A 20,229-nucleotide genomic window follows, 5' to 3' on the forward strand; every position below is an offset into this window, starting at 1 on the left:
AGGTTGAAAAAAAGACATACGTCCATCAAGTTCAACTACTAATGGTAAAAAAACATATCCCAGCCTATACAAAATGAACATTCCCTTTTGGAATAAATAAATACTGGAATAAATACTTAATTTTTTAATATATTGGTCTCTTTAGTCATTTATTGTCTCAGTTCAGTAAATGGTGCCATTAACTTGCCATCTTTACAATTCAGGTACTCCTATTCACTTACAGAGGGTCTGTGTTTATAGATGTGGAAGAAGAAGTTGGATGAACCTGGACCCCTGGGACAGTGTTACAACGGACTGGAAGCCTTCAATAAAACAGCCAATATTGTTATATATTAAAACAAGGATCGTTGCTTTGCACATCCATCCTTTGAAGTGGCCGGAAAAAAGTTCATTATAAACATCCTATGCCTTGATTGCTTACAATGAGCAAGCTACAGACACTAATTACATGCAAGTAGACAACATTAAACAGGAATTTATCCTCATTATGAATACTTGTAGTAGTCCTATGGAGAATACACAACTTTCACAAGTAAAAGGTAAAGAGCACCTGTTCTGAATACACATATTATGGTAAAAATGTTTAAACTATATGGTACAAGGTGTGTGAACACCTGAGCGAACCCTTTATGAGCTTGTTAATATCATTCCAAAACGTTTGACATTAGTATTAAATCTCCTTTCCCCATTATTGGTGGCTGTTACAGCCTTCAGTCTTCTGGGTGTGACTTTGGGAATTTGAGCTCAAAGAGAGTTTGTGAGGTCAGGTATTGGTGTTGGATGAGAAGACCTGATTCACAATTGGTGTTCCAATTCATCCCAGTGGTGTTTATTTAGGTAAATGTCAAGACTGGCAGGCCATTTGAGTTTCTCCACATCATTCTCAACACTTTTATGGAGATGGCTTTGTGCACAGCGGCAGAAAAGGGTCATAAATGGTTGACACATGGGGCCTAATTTTTTAAAGTTCTCCAAGACGAAGAAGAGGATAGACTATTCTGGGAGAACTTGGGTGATCCAGCAAACCTGGAATAGATTTCTTAAAAATCATTAGTCATTAGTTGACAATCCTGGACCTTTCACGGTTTGCATGATCACCTAGGTTCTCCCGGGAATAGTCTACCTTCTCCAGTCTTAGAGAGAATTATTAAATCATTCATATAATTGGAAGTGCACAGGTGTCTAAAATTTCTTTGTACTGACCTTCAGAAACCAGTTAAAATAGAAATTTAGAGAGACAAGATTGGTTACTTATTTCAGACACTTCCATAAAAGAGGCCTGATGATTAAAAAAAAAAAAAACGATTGTATTTCTATGGCTCAAGATGCCTTAACCATAAACCATAGTGGTCTTTACCTCAGCTAAATGCTTTCTAACACAGTCCTGATAGAAGACAAAAATGTCAAACAATAAATCTAGGCATTTCAGTTCTACCAGATGGGTTACCGCAAGCCCCATTTTTCCCTACTTAATTTAAACAAGACCGCAATAGAAAGACCATAAAACCTAATAATGCAATTCACCTTCATGCTTCAAATTTGAACACTATCAAGTAATTACGCTTGATATAATAAATCACATAATACTAAATTAACAACTGAAGTGTGATATAAAATGTTTTGGGGGGTGGAGTGCATGTAATATTTCCAAAATTATATTTGCATGGTTTAAAAGGCTACAGTAACAACCCAGAAGACCTTTGCTGCTCTAAAACAGATAATCTTAGTATTTCAACCAGGTCTATCCAAGCCTGTCTACATTCGAGGTGGAAGCGAAAAAAGTAGGATATGGTTTCAATTAGCCCACTAAAATAACTATAAAACACCAATAAGCAATTTTAATTGTTTTCCTTGCGAGGGATTAGCTAATATGCTATCCCCAACCTGACAAGTTTGCTTTGTGTTTCCACTAACTCTATGAGATTATTAAGGCTCTATGTTTTTATGCTTTTGACTTGCACTTGGAACACAGGTCAAACACAAGTCAGCAAACACCCATTGATTACAGTTGAGCAGTAAACGTGGTGGTTTAGCTACAGTGTTTGACCTGGTTTGAGTTTCACTTGATGCAGAAGTCCTATTATAGTGCGTTTGAACTGAAGCAGAACAGGTCAAACATGTCCTTTACTCAAACTCAAGTGCTGTGTTTTCCTTTTGAAAGCAGCTTCATGTGGTTGAATGGAAAATGGAGCACTAGAATGCCCATTGACATGAACCCTCTAACCTTGCAGATCACAAATTCATTTATCAAGGATACCTGTATTTTGTTAACACCCACACCACCAAAACCTCCCATAAGTCTGGTTCTCTCTATAGAAATGAATAGAAATTTACAATGTATACATACAAGCAGTAAGGGACTGGCCTAGAGAACTGTCAGCAGCAGCTGTGTGGTCCGCACATATTGAGGATATGGCACCATTGAGGATTCAGCCTGGAAGTACTGATACAACAGTTAGGGATGTTGCCTAATGCAAGTATACAACAAATATTACTGCTGTCTAGTTCATACCAAAGCACAGAGTAAAAAGGTTCATTTTAGATTTAGACTGATGGTTGAAAACACAGCTGATAGCCATGGCAATTTTGACAACTGCTTTGATAGGCAGTTGAGTTCTTCCTCCAGAGGATGAAAAATAACCACACAGCCAGAAGTGAATCGTCACTTTTAGGAACTACACCACAATTTACAACAATCACAGAAAATGGTTCACAACTGGTTTAGTAGAATGGAAGCGATTTGGAACATGGTTGAGTCCGGTTGTGGTCAGCCACAAGTCTAAAATAGCCAGGGGAAGAAAAAAAAAATACCAGACTCTTTGCAATGGGTAACTGATTACATATACAGTAAGAAAGGGCATATAGAGTATTTGGTGGACTTCAATGGCCCATTCATTCAATTCTTTGTGAAATGCATTGCCATGCCATTTATTTAGGATGATGGTCAAATGCATTGGTAAAGTAGTTGCTACTACAGTTGCCAGCTAGTGCATTTCTGTGCATTGCTAGCTCTTTAAGAATGTATAAATGCAGTGTTTTCCCCAGCCCTTTTTAGCCGGGCACAGCACCCGGCATTTTTCAACAACCACGCAGCTGTTTTTGGGTGGTTACTGATGAGTTGGGTCACAATACAGGATACGACCCCTGGTTTTTGGGTTGAGCGCTGAAATGTAACCCCTATATGTGGTAAAATATTTACCATTTACAAAAAATAGTGTAAATGGGCCATTACAAAAATGCACATAAACATGGTTATCATTAACACAATCATTATTATATAAAGATCTCTGCATCAAAATGAAAATATGGGCAAAGATGAAGCAAAGCACAAAAGTGGGATTTGGGTTCCAATGAGGGCCAGATGAGAGCAATGAATTTGAAAAAGTCAATATTGTCCTTGGAATGGACAGATGAGCCGTCAGCGTCACACACCATCACCCTGAAATCACCAGTTTGCTTTTGAGAAGGGAACTTCAAGGATTAAGCTGAAAATAGTTTATTTTATGTGGACTTCTCAGACAGACTTCTAGCCCCCAGGGGGACTGTTCTATTTTATCCAACAGAGAAATACGAGCAGTGATTCAGGTGAATCGCTGGCATGAGAATAAGTCCATAAGATTTTATGTTTAAGGTAGAAGCTTATTAGAGAATTCCAGTCTAAGTGCTACATAATGGAAGTTAATGTGACTCTGCGGTGAAAGCATGTGACGCAGTCTCTAAAGGTCACTCTCTGATTGCATGCTCGCTTCTTAAATGAAGAGAATATTTTTTTCTCGCTTCTTAAATGAAGAGAATATTTTTTCTTTTCCAATATATAGAAAAAGGTTCCATATTTCATATACACTAAAAATGCTGTAGCGGGGGAATAGAATAGTGCTGTCAATAGAGGTTAACATTTAAATAACATTTATCAAGAGCTTGAAAAAAAAAAAACTGAATGATTTTCATGAATTTACAGATCACTTGCATCCAAAAAGCCCACAAAATTGAAAATGATTATTACTAGCAGTGCTTTCTTATATTTACTGGACTTTTTCTGAAATGTTGAAGACATTTTACTACCTGTCCAAGCAATTTCTTCTGTTCTAATGATTATCACGATATACTCTATATTCCCACAAAGGTGATTCGGCCACCTTAACCATCTGGATGCAGATACTTGCAGATCTAATGCAGATACATTAAGTGAGTAAAACATCGGGAAAAAAGAAAAGCATGAGCAGTGCAGAATGAATGCCTCCCCATCAGAGGAAGATACAATAGGTGGCTTATATTGTCTGGTTTAATAGATATTTGGAGTATTTACACATCTAAAATAATGCTCCTATTTTTAGAAAGGAGACTATGTCTACTGTATTTCTTGAAGTGCAAGAATTGTATCAAATTTTACTGAGTATTAGGCTGTTGCAACCCTCTATAGGAGTTTAGGCTGGGGTAGAGGGAGATGGGAGAGAGAGCAAAAAACAACTAAACCCAGAATAGATTTGGTACAGCATTGAAAACATTTGCCAAAAATATGAAATGATTTTAGTAAATCTATCCTAGGTTTGCTGGATCACCCAGGTTCACCCAAGATAGTGAATGTTCTCCAGTCGTGGAGAATTTTATTAAAACAGGCTTTCAAATTGTGTACGCCTTTTCATTGTTTAAAGCAAGTTTTGTATTCCCATCCAAGTCCATGAAAATAGGAAAACTCTGCTGAAAGCAGATCAAATACAGGTCAGAATGAATTTAAAAGCACCCATCAATGAATTTTGAAGGATCTCACAAACATTTCAAACTCATCTGAAGCTAGTGCACAAGCCCCAAGTTCATTACCACAAATTGCAGAAGTGGACCTAATAGGTGAATCTCATATCCAGAATCCATATGCCTAGAGTTTAGCTTTACCAAAAAGTAAATAATGGTAAGAACCTTTGTAGGAATTTATATTTATGCAAAGTGTAATCTGTCATATTACCTATAGTAGATGAACGTAAGCAATATGAAGTTTGCTGGACACAATTTACAAACGGCGCACCAAGAGGCCTGTTATTGAATACCTACATCATACAAATTCAGCCAGATGTTTTAAATTTATATTTTTACAAAATAAGTCAAAAAATGCTAAATAAAATGATTACATAATTTGCATCATTGATCATTTTCCAGGTTGTGTAGGGAAAAGGCAGCCTGCAAGGTTTAACTATTTTGAAATTCCTTTGCCTGGTTGTGGTGACCCCAAGAGCAACATACATCATGCCGGAAAATTTAAAGTTGTTTCATAAATGATTTACTCAAACACGTAACATTGGTTTGGAAAACTAAGGGCATAAATTGACAACAAGATCAATATTTAAACACCCATTAAAAGTTAAGCTATCCATACAGAAATGATCCAAAATCGTGAGGGTTATTTTTGCTCTAACCAAATAAAGGAACTAATTAAGGAACAAATATGAGTGCATTCAAAGCTAACAAGATTATTGCCAAGCATTGTGTAATACTTCCGAGTATTTATTACTGCTCACAGAGATTACACTACTCTCCCTGACAATGACTTCATCTGCTTTCCGTTCCAAAAACATTACTATCTTTGGTCAGGAATCATCCAAGGTCAGCATCTACTTTATGGCCCGAGATGCCTGGGCAGATCTTAATTGTGTTGACACATGTCTGATAATATTAGCCCCCTGTTGCAGTTTGTTCCTATTCAGATTTGTGGTAAACCACAGCATTGCATGATCAACAGGGTTCTCATTCAACTGTATAGGAGTGGTTGGGAATCACATTGTGCAAGCATTTGCACACAGTTGCATCTGCATTGCTGTCGGGTTGGGGCACTGTTCCAGGAAAATACTTGCTGCTTCTGACCGTGTGGTTGCTTTTCCTCCTCTGCAGAAAGAACAGCATACGCCACCACCAATGCAAGTGCATGTATGCAAATGTGGGGATCTGCAGAACAGTTTTCAGTTTCTGGGAGCATAGCATCACTTTGCAATGCAAAAGAGAATATCTGATGCATGTTTTCAACTTTTAGAAGTCTTAGAAAGGCTTTTTTCATCTTGTGAATTGCCAACATCTCAACCTGCTTACCTGTACCTCATTGGCTTCTTAATGAATAATTCAGGAGTCTGGAACTGAGATATTGACACCCTTTTATTAATAGCCAAACTAAAAGTGAATGATTACTAATGAAGGAAAATTCCACCACCCATTTGGTAGGTGACCTGGCTTTTAAAGACCAGCCAAATCTTAACTCAAGTTTTAGCTGGAGCCATCATTTAAAATAATTCCAATTAACAGCCATTTCTCCTAGGTTGATATATGGGTTATTGCACATCATTGCCCTTGCATTCTGTTTCTAAATAAGCCAAATAACGTCTGGTACAAATCAGGCAGCAATTAAAAAGTAGAACTCATTAAGAATGCGAAGCATAAGTCCTTCCTATCTCTGATTAATTAACACTACTCTAGGTCGTCACATAAATCTTGTGAAAACGGCTTGTCTCACGTGGAGCTGAAAATTATACTGCCAATAGCAAAACACAATACTTATGGGTATCAACAGCAACAAAGGCACACCTCGAACCGGCGCCATTGTTAAAACTTTTTTTTATGCTGCACTCGCTACTCCCTAGATTGTACTCAACACAAAGAAGAAAGCTAAAGGAAAACCGTAAGATCAGATATAGATGGCTTGCCATTTTCCTGTGCAGGATCTTTGATAAATCATCTTTGATAAAGTAGAGCAGTGAGGCAGTGCTTCTTGTCTTGGTTATAAATATACAAATGTATATACAAGAAGAAAAAAAAAAAAAGACCTAAACCAAGATTATAATTTGACAGGCAACTTCAACCACATAGCCGAAACATAGGAACAACTTCTAGTGGCAAAACAGTCGTAAAGTAAAGCACATAATTATGTAACTCATCCCTCTGATGTGCTATGTGTGTATAGCATAAAAAAAGTGAATAGATAAGAGCTGCACACTGAGCCAATGGTCACACGATCTGTTCCTGGTAGAAGCTTGAAGCAGGGGTTTTAAGTATAATTCCATTTTCACTTATATTTATATATTTGGGAAAGGTTGGGATATTTAGGATCCCATGGAGGTACTCAAACAAAACTGTAGTTTTGATGTACAAAAGCTTCCTCTAACCTTCCAATGTACTGCAAGAATCCAAAGCGACATAAAATCTCCCAAAAGAAGATACCATTAGAAAACCCAATGGAGCCCAAACTCTTCTTTGTACCATTTGGCAGTCCCGACATTTTGGCTGGAGATTGGTCCCAGAATTTGCTGCATTTGGACATTAGGATGAAGAGGAGTAAGAAAAAATGTAAGCGTGATTGCACATGATAGGCAAGCATTAACAAAATGCTAATCCATATACATTATCCTGCACAAAATTACTTTTTCTATATCTACACATACAATTTTAAACAAATGATTCCAGATACTGTCCAACCCCCACACTACACCATTGATTAGTATAATTTATATTCCTTGGCGTTTGATAACTTTCTCGATGACAACTGAGATTGCATGAACTAAAAACCTTTATTGCAGTTCCATCTAGAAGATTCCGCGTAGGATTCTGGAATTACCTAAAATTACAGTTAATGCATGCATGGTGTTCTGATGGCATTTGATAAAAATAACTAGATGCAGATGATAGATGTATATATTTCAGGCTTAATCCCATGGGGCCAGGAGGCGTCTTGCAAAACATAAACCCAGATCAGCGGTTACCTGCCTGCATAATATGACAGATTATGAAGCTTGATGCTCACGCTCCAGGTTTTGAACCTCAGAGCTGCATTTGCTGCACACCATGAAACCCCCCTGATAACTAGGAAAAATGGACTTATCTGGATGTGGACATATGCAAAGCTGTAAATTCAAATAATGTCTAGCTGTGCAGTACAAAATGTCAGATTATTTTACCGTAAAAGATTTTTCTTCCCCCAGGGATGTGAAGAACTGGTATCGGCATACTGGAGCCTTTGAAGCTAAATGCTTGCATTTTCTATAACCTATTTGTTATGTATTACAATTTCTTCATTACATTTGGTTATATACAGGGACAGATTTCAATCACCTGGGCTTGTAGGCTGACATCCTTTTGCACCCAAAACAAAACTTGTGTTCTAGGATCATTCCCTGTCTCCATATCAGTCTCCATATCAAATCATATTCTTGTTTTTCTGGTCCTAATCTAAAATATTTTCTATTTATCATGAGAAAAAAAGAATATCAAATACCCATGAAGGGAAAGCCTGCCTTATGCATGAAAAATCCGGGCAAAAACTTGTACACCATTTTTATAGTATTCCTAATGTACTTCAAAGTTGTTCTTCAAAAAGGTCCCCAGCCAGTTTTTAAAACATAAAAGAAGTAGAAATATTTATCATGAGCACCATTTAACTTGGAATTATGAACAATATTGTCAAAGCAATGAATCATGGACCAACCCCTTTGAATAGAAGTTACCACAACACCATGCACGCACAAAGGAAGTGATGCAGAGAGAGACGCTGATGCTATCACATCAGCGATTGGTTTCAGGACCAGCCACGGGTTGGAGAAAATCCAATGGGTAATAGGAGGACCCCGAACGTCAAGTTTGATAATATTGAGTGGTAATTATAAAAAACAGAAAACAAGGATTTCTTAGTTGTACAGAACTTATTAACTCCACATAGAGTCAAGAGAAATGCAAAGGCAACATGATTTCGCTTAAAAGGAGGTGAACTATAGGTCATCAGAAGGAGGTCAGAAGCTTCTGTGATGAAGAATAAGGACTTTTCAAACCTGTAAATGAAAAACACATTATAATACATTCATCACAATCTCAGGACTCGCTGTTCAAACTCTTGTAGTATTATTTTGTGTCATCAAGTTGTCTGCCATACAGAACCCTTTAGGTATCCCCTTCAACTTCCCGGTGTATAGCCCAGGATGTAGAATCGTGCATTAAGCAATTAGAAGGAAGATATTGCCAGCAAGAAAAGGTAATAGCTATAGAACTTATTATTAATTATTATTAATATTAATAAACAGGATTTATATAGCGCCAACATATTATGCAGCGCTGTACATTAAATAGGGGTAGCAAATGACAGACAGTTATGGACAGTGACACAGGCGGAGAAGAGAACCCTGCCCCGAGTAGCTTACAATATAGGAGGTGGGGGAAGTCTCACTCAATAGGAACCTAGAGTTCCCCTTCAGCCTAGTATGGAGCTATATAGAACAGTAAAGTAACAATTCTCTGTTTTACAACAAAACTATGGTGCCAGATTCAGAAAGGTTTAGGAAATGTTTTTAGCTCACAAAACTTTTGGTGTTTAAGGTTCTCTGGTCCCTTAAAGTCCTAAATACAAGAATTCTAAATGTTGTATATAATAATATACATATTTCATTTCAATATAAACATCTATGCAGCGCTGTTTATTCTTCATAAATTTGTATTTCAAATGATAGGAAATGGAGGCGGATAATAATTCTGCCGCAAGCCTCCAGGACAAGCTACGCTTATTCATTAGACCCATAGCCCGTCAGGAATGTTATCTATTTCCATCCTGTGTAAATCTTGGAGAAATTGTGGTTTCCTGTTCTAGGGTGTTGTCCAGAGAATGTTTAATGGAAGTCTGTAAAAATAGTCTCTCCAGTTTTGTTTAAGGTTTAAAAAAAAATGTTTTGGACTGCTTCCCGCTGACAGAGGAAGTGGCTGTTCTTGGGTCTGATGTTTGTGTAGGGCTTGCTTAAACATCACGAGCAATGGCTGCATTTTAAACCACGATGGACAATGAGTCCCGAGATTCCCAGCAGGAGCTGCTGTTTTTATGGTCATCTTGACTAAACGAAAGAGCTCATGTGTCTACAAGTAATATTTTACTACTGGTAATTGAAAATGTATAGATCCCTTGGAAAATCATATAGACAGAGTTAAATAAACAAGCTTCTTATATATTCAATTTCTCCAGAAGTGAGATACCCCCAGTTTCTAGTGTTGTCCATTGTGGCAGCCATATAAAGATTTTAGGTAGTCACATTATGAGGGACAGCTAGTGACATGACTATGGACTTTGGAAAGGGCTGTGTAATATGTTGTCACTGGATAATAAAAAATTAATAAACTCTAATATTTATCCCATAATAATATTTCAAAGGTCATTGTCCTATTACATCTGCTGGTGTTTTATAAAATAATCCCCGGTGCTGTGTTGGCCCTGGTTCAGACATTTTCTCTTGGAGTGACAGCACTCTGTCTCCATCCATCAATTGCTCTTCAGCATGGTCAACCTGCCCCATGCATGGCTGCTGAAGAGTATAAGCGGTCTTGCCATTACTCATAATACAGGCATGTTCAAGCACCATCACCATCAATAAGCCTATCCCAAGCAATGACATTTAGCTGCCACTTGAGCCTGGAGGTGCCTACAAATAGACTAGAGACGGCAGAATTTTTTTATGCAAAAAAACACCCTGCATTTTCCAAAAAAAAAAAAAAGTGCTTTAGCAAACTAAATGTCATCCAGTTAGAGTTCACATTTACTTTAAAGTTCATCATCCCATACTGATGAACTCATACAGTTTGATCATACCATTTAACAGCAAGCTACATTGACCGAGGTTTCATGTCAAGCAAAATGGCTGCCCCCAGCGCTCCCACTTACGCTGGTTAAAATGCTAGCGTAGCTAAGCAGACAAAGAAATACGATGGCAGGTTAATCTTCACATTTTTCAGAGGTAATGAAGAATAACTTATTTCAAGGGTGCATTTCCCCCTGTACAATCTTCCCGAGTCAGCAGCATGTGAGAACTAAATCGGAAGATACTGTACATTTGCAGATGTTCCAGCGTTCAGTGGAAATTTATCATGCAACACTTGTCCCGAACACTGTGACTGCCTCGGGCGATGGCCTTAACTATGCAATCATTTTCCTCGTCCTGCTGCCAAAGCAACTCTCGGCGGAAAGGCCCCATTCATACAACTCTCACATGGGATTACAACTTACCACTCTGAAAAAAAAATGAAACTTGCAAGAGCTCAGCATGCTCATGTTCCAAATTAAAATGGGATCTAGAAAATTTGGAAGCCAAAGTACCTGATTTGGTGTGAACTATTTTTTATACGAGAGCTATCGCCGCTTTAGTAATTCACGTATTTAAGGACCGGTAATCCTAAAATATAAAATGCAGCCATTGCAGTTTAAGCACAAATTAACGGCCGAATATGCCAGCTTATTGGATTTCTAGAATTCCCTGAACAGCAGCATTCAAAGTGGTAGACAGAAGGTCAGCCAGTCAGGAATATATTGCTTTGTGCAGTGCTGTCAGTGTACCACAACGAATATGCTAACCAGGGCAGAGTGCACAGGAAGGGCCTAATCCATGGGCTTCCTCTGCTTTCCTGTCCAGTCACTAGCACAGTCAGCAAACGGCACAAAGCTGGCTTTTTTTAGTCCGGGATCAGACAGACAGGAATCCCCTCACATTTGACTATATACTGTATATGTTTAAATTGAAAATTTAGGTAATAAAATTTGAGTCGAAATGTAGAAAAAAAAGGCCTTTTGCCTTTCCTAAATCTCAGACCTGGTGTCAATCTAAGATGTCATCAATGGGTTTTACCAGGAGTATTGAAATACCAGTTTGGTATACTTCTCCATGTTTAATGGATCCCCCAACTCCTGATCTGAACATGGTGCTGGGGTTAACGGTGTTGGCACATGTACTTTAGGAAAAGGAAACCAAGTCAAAGTGTTTTGATGTAGCAGACTCACTACTACCCTCAAACATTTTCTGCATCTTTAAAATGGCACAGCTGGAACACAAAATAGCCTTTTTTTGTTAATCAAAAAACTATGAAAAGTAATTTAAATTGTTCAGTGTAATCTTGCAGGGTGGATAGCCTTTATATGGTACCCAGAGTTTATGTCTAGAGACATAACAATGATAGGCTGATAACCTTCAAGTCAACTTGTAATAAACACTCACTTAGAGATGAATGCACCCTAGTTTTAGTTTCCTACACAGCACCCTGGGAACCTGGAATATTTGGGTAATCTGGTATGCCAATAGCAACTAACTGTATTAACCTGCTTTGGCCCCTCTTCCCACAGATCCCACCACTGTCTTTTTGTATCACTGCATGGTTCCACAAGTGTCTATTTAATACAGTAAAGCTATGATGTTTGCAAAAAAAGCTTGTGGAGTGGTAATTATTATTAAAGATGGCATCTGAGAATCCAATTTAGGTCTGTGCACCAACGGTTCAAGTGAAGTCAAACGGTTACAACCATCTTCATCAACATAGCCTAGTGCAGAAGTATTTGTGCAGTACATAAAAGTGTGCATGGACCCTTTGAAAAGGAGTCCGTTTATACAAGTTGATTAGACTGGAGATGTGACCTGCTTCAGTAGCCACACAGAACTGCACAAAGATCAAATCTAGGACAGGGAAGAAGGTATAGATATTCTTACCGCCACCCTAACCATACTCATGGTTTGTAATATCCAAAGAGGTTCTTTGCATGACAAGTGCTAATTTTTTCTCAACACAATTTAAACCACAAAAGTAGACAGAGTTCAGGGTTTTGCAAAGGCTGCTTATCCAACTGCATCAATCTACCTTTCTAATAATGTATCCATATACAGTGAATAAATTTGACTAGGTCTGCCAAAGACTATTGCGAATATGCACAATGGTGTAAAAACTTTACTGAACTTTCATTTATGTCATTCTGTAATACTTCTCTGAGCATGTCTGTGTTTGGAAATGAGCCGAGAGCTCTTTGTTCTATAGAAAAACTCAGCATAATAAGTTTGCAATTTGAAGGCGAAGGTGAAGATGATGATGATGATGCCAATGAAGACAACGAACATGAAGGTGACAAACTAAACAAAAGACAACAAAGAAGTAGACCTTTTGTTCCAAAGAAACTGAAGTAATCAAGGTAGAGTTCGATTAAAATGAAAATATAAAGAAAAACAATGACTAGAGTTTTGGCATATGCATCCAAATTAATTTACCATCTAATTAAAAGCAAAGAGTTTGATTAAGGGAAAATGATCTGTACAGTTTTATTTAGGGAACTGTTGCCATAGAAGCAAATTCATTTAAATATAATTGTCCATCTGTATCTAAAAATGTAAACAATGCCAGGCATCAATTCCACTTTAGGTATGAAAGCAATACATTTCACTAGTAATTAAACAAAAACAAAGGTTTTTTGATACTTTTTGAACTGTTGTCACTGGAAGTATCCTGCTTGGGGCTCTCAAATTCTGGGTGAGCCCTGCTTGGGACTCCCAAAAAGAGTGCTTGAAGCCTCTTTGGCTCTTTTGCATGGACATTACAACCTTTAGTTTTCAGGTTTCTTGGGTAAGAGCAGAACAAGGCATAGTAAGTCCGAAAAGGCTTAGCTGAAGGATGACTATGGGCAATACTAAGGACAAGCTACCATTTGCCTTTGTTTAGGCACCACTTCTTTATTTTAGGTCTCCTAAAGTTATGGTGAGTGACATGAACTTAACTCATGCAGAATAAATATCTTTAAGTAGTCATGGCAGGACTAGATAAACCAACAAACCAATTCGAATATCCCTTTATTATCCAATGTCATTCTGTTTAACCCAGCATGTGACACGGTATATCTTGGAGATCCAGCTAGTTTTACAGAAAGCCACGTTATGTAAATCTATCTCCTGGAATGTACACTTATATTTCATAGAATATATATAAATTGCCAGTGTCCTGCGCCTGCTCCCAAGTGCATGTTTTATACATCAGTGCACTCGTTTAATCCATCCCCAAGATACTACTTATGCTATTTTTCTGCTGAACAAGTAGTCCTTTGTAGATGGCTTAAACACTGCATTTTAGTTTAAAGCATTGTTTTCCTGGTAACAAATTGCTCCTGCCTAAATAAATCTTTTCTGGTCCTGGGAGAAAAACTCTGGAATAATTATAGGTTTCACAGAAGGTGTACAGGTTTGTTAGGGAAATGCGCACACACAGGATTACAGAGCTAAATAGAATTTCTAACCATTAAAGAACCTGTGACACTTCCCAGCATGTGCAATCATCAAACAGTCTGTATACTATTCCTAACAATGGGCCCCTTATACTAGGAATGATGTGCTGGAGGAAGAGCAGATGTATATATGGCTTTCAAGAAAAGGATTTAAAAAAAGTAAGATTGAGACAGATGAGAAGACTGTGATAATGTGTGTTAAGTGGAGTGGGTAATGTCTAAAAAGAGAATTTGAAATGCATATGTACAGCTAAACATATATGGAAAGTTGCATATGGATTGTAAGCACACTCAACTACTTTTATAAATCTAACCATATAAAACACAGCTGTTAGCCATCATCAGTGATGAGCGTGTGTGTGTATATATATATATATATATATATATATATATATATATATATATATATATATATATATACACATACACACACACACACACACACACACACGCATATTTACCCATATTTATACATTCATGAAAAAGTCACCTGCGAATTAGAGCTAATTATATCAAATATCCCCAGCATTCCTTTAGGTATGCACCCTGTTTGTCCTTATCAGGCTATGTTAATTTTTCTTCATTTATACATATCTCAACAATTTTAAATTGTCTATATAATATGAATACAAACTAGGGATTGAATGTAATGTTCAGAGGTTTTACAATGATGTATATCAGTGATAAAAACCAGAAACAAATCTCCGCTGCCTTGGACTACAGACAAAATAACTTTAAGACTAAAATCGTGGCGAGCAAACCAGATATGAGGAATCTGAATAGCACAAAGTTCACTTTACAGGTTACAAATGCTTTGATCAGTAGGACAGGTCTTCTTCCAGTTTCCTAAAGTGCTTGGTAAATTCTGCTACATGACGGACCTTTTCCTAAAATGGGCTGAATGAGAACATAAAACTATGCTGGGACGGGTAAATAAAATGCAAAAAGGGTAAAAACATTTTTTCGAACATGCTGCTTTACCTTTCCCCTAGTTCTATTCACATACACAAAAGCCTTGGTGTTTGGTCATATCATCAATGAAGAATGGAAGGATCTGATATTAGATCTTTATTCCACCTTTAAACTAAAAAGCATGGCACCAAACAGCAAGACTTCTGGCCATATGAACAGCACTGTAGGGGAACCTGGTACAGCATTTCGAGAACTTTGAGACCAAAAACACAAGGTTCTTTTTTTGGCTCTCTATAATCTTATTGGACTACTTTCCTAAATTATTACTAAATTCATAAGTATGCTCCTACATCCTGATTATTTAAAACTTAGATTATTGAGACCCAGCATGTCATATTCTCCTTAGGTTTGAGCATAGAAGTACAAGAAAATCAATACAGCCCTTTTCATCATCAGTTGCTGGGGCCGCTGATTAGCGTAACTGGTGCTGGAGGAAGTGTTATCAGTTCTAGAATGGCCACTTGGTAATGAGTAATAGAGTATATTTGGGCCAACTTCAATCAGCGTTCCAAATCCCTGAATATAAATGTTAACATTAGCAATCAATGTCATGTACCTTTGATTTAAAGCAACGTTATTTTCAAGGCAGGAAAAGATTTTCAATTTTACATCCTGTAACTACCGGTCTGTTGAATGTCTAAATTTTAACTAATGCAGCTCGTTTTAAAATCTGTAAGATGTAATCACTTTTTTTTTTTTTTTTTTAATTCTGTGCGTAGAAAATGATTACAAGGTACGAGCAGGAAGAACAAAAGTTTATGGATCTTGCCCTCTAAGGTCAGTTACACAAAACAAGACTCATTAATTGGCTTTTTGTCTAGTTATAGGCCAGAAATAGAGGCAGTGATGCTACATCAATTAGTAAAAAGTATGTTTCTTAAGTAAAAAGTAAAAATAACACAATTAAGGGTTCTCGGTCAGCAAAATAGCTAGTCAACGAACATTTTCAGAAAAGGTTAACAGTGTTTCAGGTCTCTATATTTCTCTTATTCAAGAAGATTGGTAAAAGTACAATGCTTGAAAATGTATCCAAAGATATACAAACCTAAACTTTAAAGTCTATAAGTCTAGGTAATATGTTTTGGGGGAATAAAAACTCCCACTTTCATCATGGTTTAAGGTACTCATAAAGGTTAAATAATGGACTTTAGGGTTTGGGGGGGTAAGGATCACTACAGCTATTAGTTGAAACCACTGAAGACAATATTAGATTGTCATTGTCCTGTTATTTTGGAATAAACATATATTTGCTGGTTCCAATCCAAAGCCTTCTTTATGACCCTTCTGCACATATATTCATATGTTAATACAATCCAGTCTTCCAACTGCACCCGAACCTGTGTACTTATGATATGTGCCTATATTTTTCTTATGGCAAGCTTACCACCACATGCTTTAACTGCATATTGTGAGTTTTATTAATTATATAAGGGATAAGTTAAAATCTGAAAACAAGGTCCCAATAGAATTTCACATTGTCCAATTATAGTCAAAGTGGAGGGGGGTGTACCAAGGCCAGCTGACGCCCGATAATAATTATATGTCCAGTTCATTGTACACTAGCCTGTTGGTGAATAAATTGAATGCCCCTTGCATTATTGGCCAGTAGAGACCCTTATAGATAGTCAAATAAATCATTAGAGTGACTGGAAAAAGGCCTTAAGCTGCGTACACACTTCCAGTTTTTATCGTTGGAAATGAACGACGAACGAACAACGAACGATCGATTGGGCAAAAATCGTTCGTAAAAAAAATAACCAACGACGCCGACGAACGAGGATAGTCGTTGGAAATGAACGACCGGACCGGCGGATCGGATTGGACGACGATCGTTGACCATCTATCGTGTGTACGGTCGTTCATTGATCGTCCATGGTCTGAGCATGTTCGGAACGAACGAACGTTCGCTCACTTCCTGTGGTGCACGTCACTTCCTGTATCGTTCAAACGATCGCATCTATCGTGTGTACAATATCTACGAACGATCATGTCGTTATCTGTATGTACAGGATCGGTGCTATACGATCGTTCGCAGATATCGTGCAGGATCGTTCGTCGTTCGTTTACCAACGATAATTGGAAGCGTGTACATAGCTTTAGATGGACAGATTGCACATTACTCAAGAAACCCCTAGCAGCTTTTGGAGGAACCCTGGACAAAAAACACTGACCTAGACTATGGGTGGGGAGTAATGTATTCTTTTAACTAGGTGTGTAAGCATTTCTAAAATTTGTGAAATCTGTGCGAAAATCATTAGAATATTGTGTTAAAATTTTAATAAAGATTTGAATAGAGACCCCTTAAATCTTTCTTCATATAGATGAATTGCTATAGACTAACATAATGAAAATAATGCAATCATTGCAGTCCTATACTGTATATGTCATAATTCAGTTTTTCTCCTGTGGCAATATACTCATACAGATAGCTATGGATATATAGAGCATGTATTGTTAGTAAGCATTAGTATGCACAGCACACCATCCAGGATCTCAAAATATCAATCAATCTACGCCAACACAATTTTACTTCGATCACTCACGGTGCTTAACATTGCGATATCTATACTTCCCTAGCCTGGATATTTCCCCCGTTATCTACAGAGAGACGTAAAGACATAAAGCATTAGTTAGCTTGTCATTTTAACTTTGCTACGCTCTGGCACACTTTTCAGATCACTGATATGGATTGCTGATAATTGAATGTTCAGCGCGTGGAGTGCAGTGAAGGATAAATATTTTCTCTTGGGGGTTGGACATTATGTCTGAGTTTTAGTCTGTCCTTTTTTAAAAATTTTCAGAAAGAAAAGAAAATAGGAATTAATAAATGATAAATTTCCTTTTTTCGGTTCTTCTAACAGGTATTGAAATTTTTTATTTATTTTAAAAAAACTTGAGGTTCATCAAAAATAGTTGTCACCACCAGACAAGAGCAATCTGGCTTCTTGTATAGCTTATGAGAGCTTCACAAATCCCAGAGACCAGGCTTCAGGGATACTACAGTAGGCAAATTACATTACTAAACTCTTTTTATTACGATCAACAAAAAACACAATTCCATATCAGTGTTCTCCCAGGCCTTTTTAGATGGTCACCACCTGGCATTTTTTTTTAGTAAATCACCCGACTGTTTTTGAGTGGTTACTGAAAAGATGGTCATAATACAGGGGCCACCATCTGCCTACAGCTTTTTTCCACCCAGCTTAAAGAGAATTCTGGGGAGAATCCTGCTATAGTTTATAAAAGTTGCTTGTTGGCATCAAGATAGATCCTCATGGGCCCTGATTTATTAAAGTTCTACAAGGCTGGGGAAAATACACTTTCATCAGTGAAGCTGGGTGATCCAGCAAACCTGGAGAGCATCTGGTGCAGGATTGAAAACATTTGCTAACAAATAGCTAATGGCATTTAGGAAATCCATTCCAGGTTTGCTGGATTGCTGAGCTTCACTGATGAAAGTGTATTCTCTCCAGCCTTGGAGAACTTTAATAAATCAAGGCCATAGAATCACAGTTGATAGAACTACGAATATATAAAAGACAATTGCACTTTTATGTAGTTCTGGCCAGCAGTCAATGATTTAGTGCTCTCCAGACCAGTAGGGCACAAATACCTCAAGAATTCAGAAGAAAATGGATTGTAACCTTCCGAGTTGTTAAAGGGATCCAGTGGAGTACCGAATATATTTGAAAATCATCAATAAAAGGGTGGTTAGTGGACAAGAGTCCTCCATACATTGGTGGTTAGTGGATATAGCCACTCCTTCCATTAGAGGACAGAGGACACTGGCCCATCTTACACTGAAGCCTTAGAAAGAGAAGGTCCCACTTATGTTAGAGGTCAGTGAACATGGGCCCTTTTACATTGGTGATCATTTAGGAGGATTACATTGATGAGCAAAGAAAGAGAGCCACCTTACACCAGTAACTGTAGCAAGGAAATCAAAGTCTTGTCTTGCTGGATAGAAAAAAAATCTAGCATAAAAGGCTGTATTACACAAAAAAGTAAGCTACAAAAAAACAAAACAAAAGATAGATGATAGCATCCCTTTAAATTAATCAGAAAAGGCCTTAAGAAACATTCCAAGAATAACCCAAGTGGAAGGATGACTTTATATGAGTATCCAAGCAAAGAGCACACTTGCTTAATTAATCTCATTATGCCTGTGTTCCGTTAACATTTCAGAGATGATGATTTTCCCCAGATGGCAATCACATCTACAGCACAGACACATGATGCCGTCAAGGTCTTGATATCATCACGACTGTTCATTATAACCAGATTATTAAGCAGTGTTGATAACCCTTGGCCAAACACTTTTTCATGTGGTATGTCTTACACCAAAAATGTATGGCTTGCAAAAAAAACAATTACTAATATTTACCTTTAACCTTTAAATCATGCCCAAGAGATCCAAATCAAAAGAATTATGCACTGCTTAAAAACAAAGGACATCAGATCCTTAAAGCAGGAGAGGAAACCACACATCAGTCAAATACAACATTGCTACACCTAAAGCAATATTCCAGTCCAAATACATTGTAAAAACATATACATATTTATTGTTTTACCTGCAAAATGATGAGTTAGTTTATTGACTTGGGAACTCACCCAAGAAATAAGGATATTTTGGGAAGTAGTAGTTTGTTATTTACAACTGAGTTTTGTTTGTCACAAGTGAGTGACTAGCCAAATTTTCAAATGTTCCATATTTTCTTAATGCATTTAATATATTATGAGTATAAAGTAACCACTAGAAGGAGCTCTGTATTTAACTTAGTAATATCCATGCTTGACAAATGTTCCAATACACTACATGGTATGGACAACTGAGCTTGTTGGAGATTACATTCCAAAAGCATGGGCATTGGATTTAACTGCCCCTTGCAGCTAAGACAGCCTATATTATTCAGGGAAAGCTTACAAGAGCCTGGGGTGTGTCTGTAGTGTTGTGTAATTATTTAGACAAAAAAAAGCACTTCTGAAAAAAAAAAAAAAAGCTTGCAATGGGAATTTAATTTTTTAAAAATATTATTTTAATACTACATTCCCTAGGTCTCCAAACTCTCCGATAAGCAAAGAACACATTTTGGTTTTGGTTTCCCCCCTGCTGTACTACCGGGCCATTACGGAGATTAATAGCCTCAATACCTTCGAAAGGTTTGGCAACCATTAGTTTGTGAAGTTATTACTGACTGTTCCTGGAGAGGACAATGAGGCCAGTGAAG

The 20,229-nt window shown here is 37.4% G+C and overlaps 1 protein-coding gene and 1 long non-coding RNA gene across 2 annotated transcripts in view; both read right to left on the bottom strand.

Moving 5' to 3' along the window:
• PTPRG (protein tyrosine phosphatase receptor type G) overlaps positions 1-20,229 on the bottom strand; it is a 324,449-nt gene that overhangs the window by 206,183 nt on the left and 98,037 nt on the right. The gene's annotated exons all lie outside the window — the stretch shown is intronic.
• Positions 7-11,120, bottom strand: LOC140337227 (uncharacterized). Its single transcript, XR_011922005.1, has 3 exons — positions 11,009-11,120; positions 7,143-8,798; positions 7-302 (listed from the first exon to the last, which is right to left on the bottom strand). It is a non-coding gene; the product is annotated as an uncharacterized lncRNA (long non-coding RNA).

The sequence above is a fragment of the Pyxicephalus adspersus genome, chromosome 8 (assembly GCF_032062135.1).
Source record: "Pyxicephalus adspersus chromosome 8, UCB_Pads_2.0, whole genome shotgun sequence".
NCBI classification, from domain to species: Eukaryota; Metazoa; Chordata; class Amphibia; order Anura; family Pyxicephalidae; genus Pyxicephalus; species Pyxicephalus adspersus.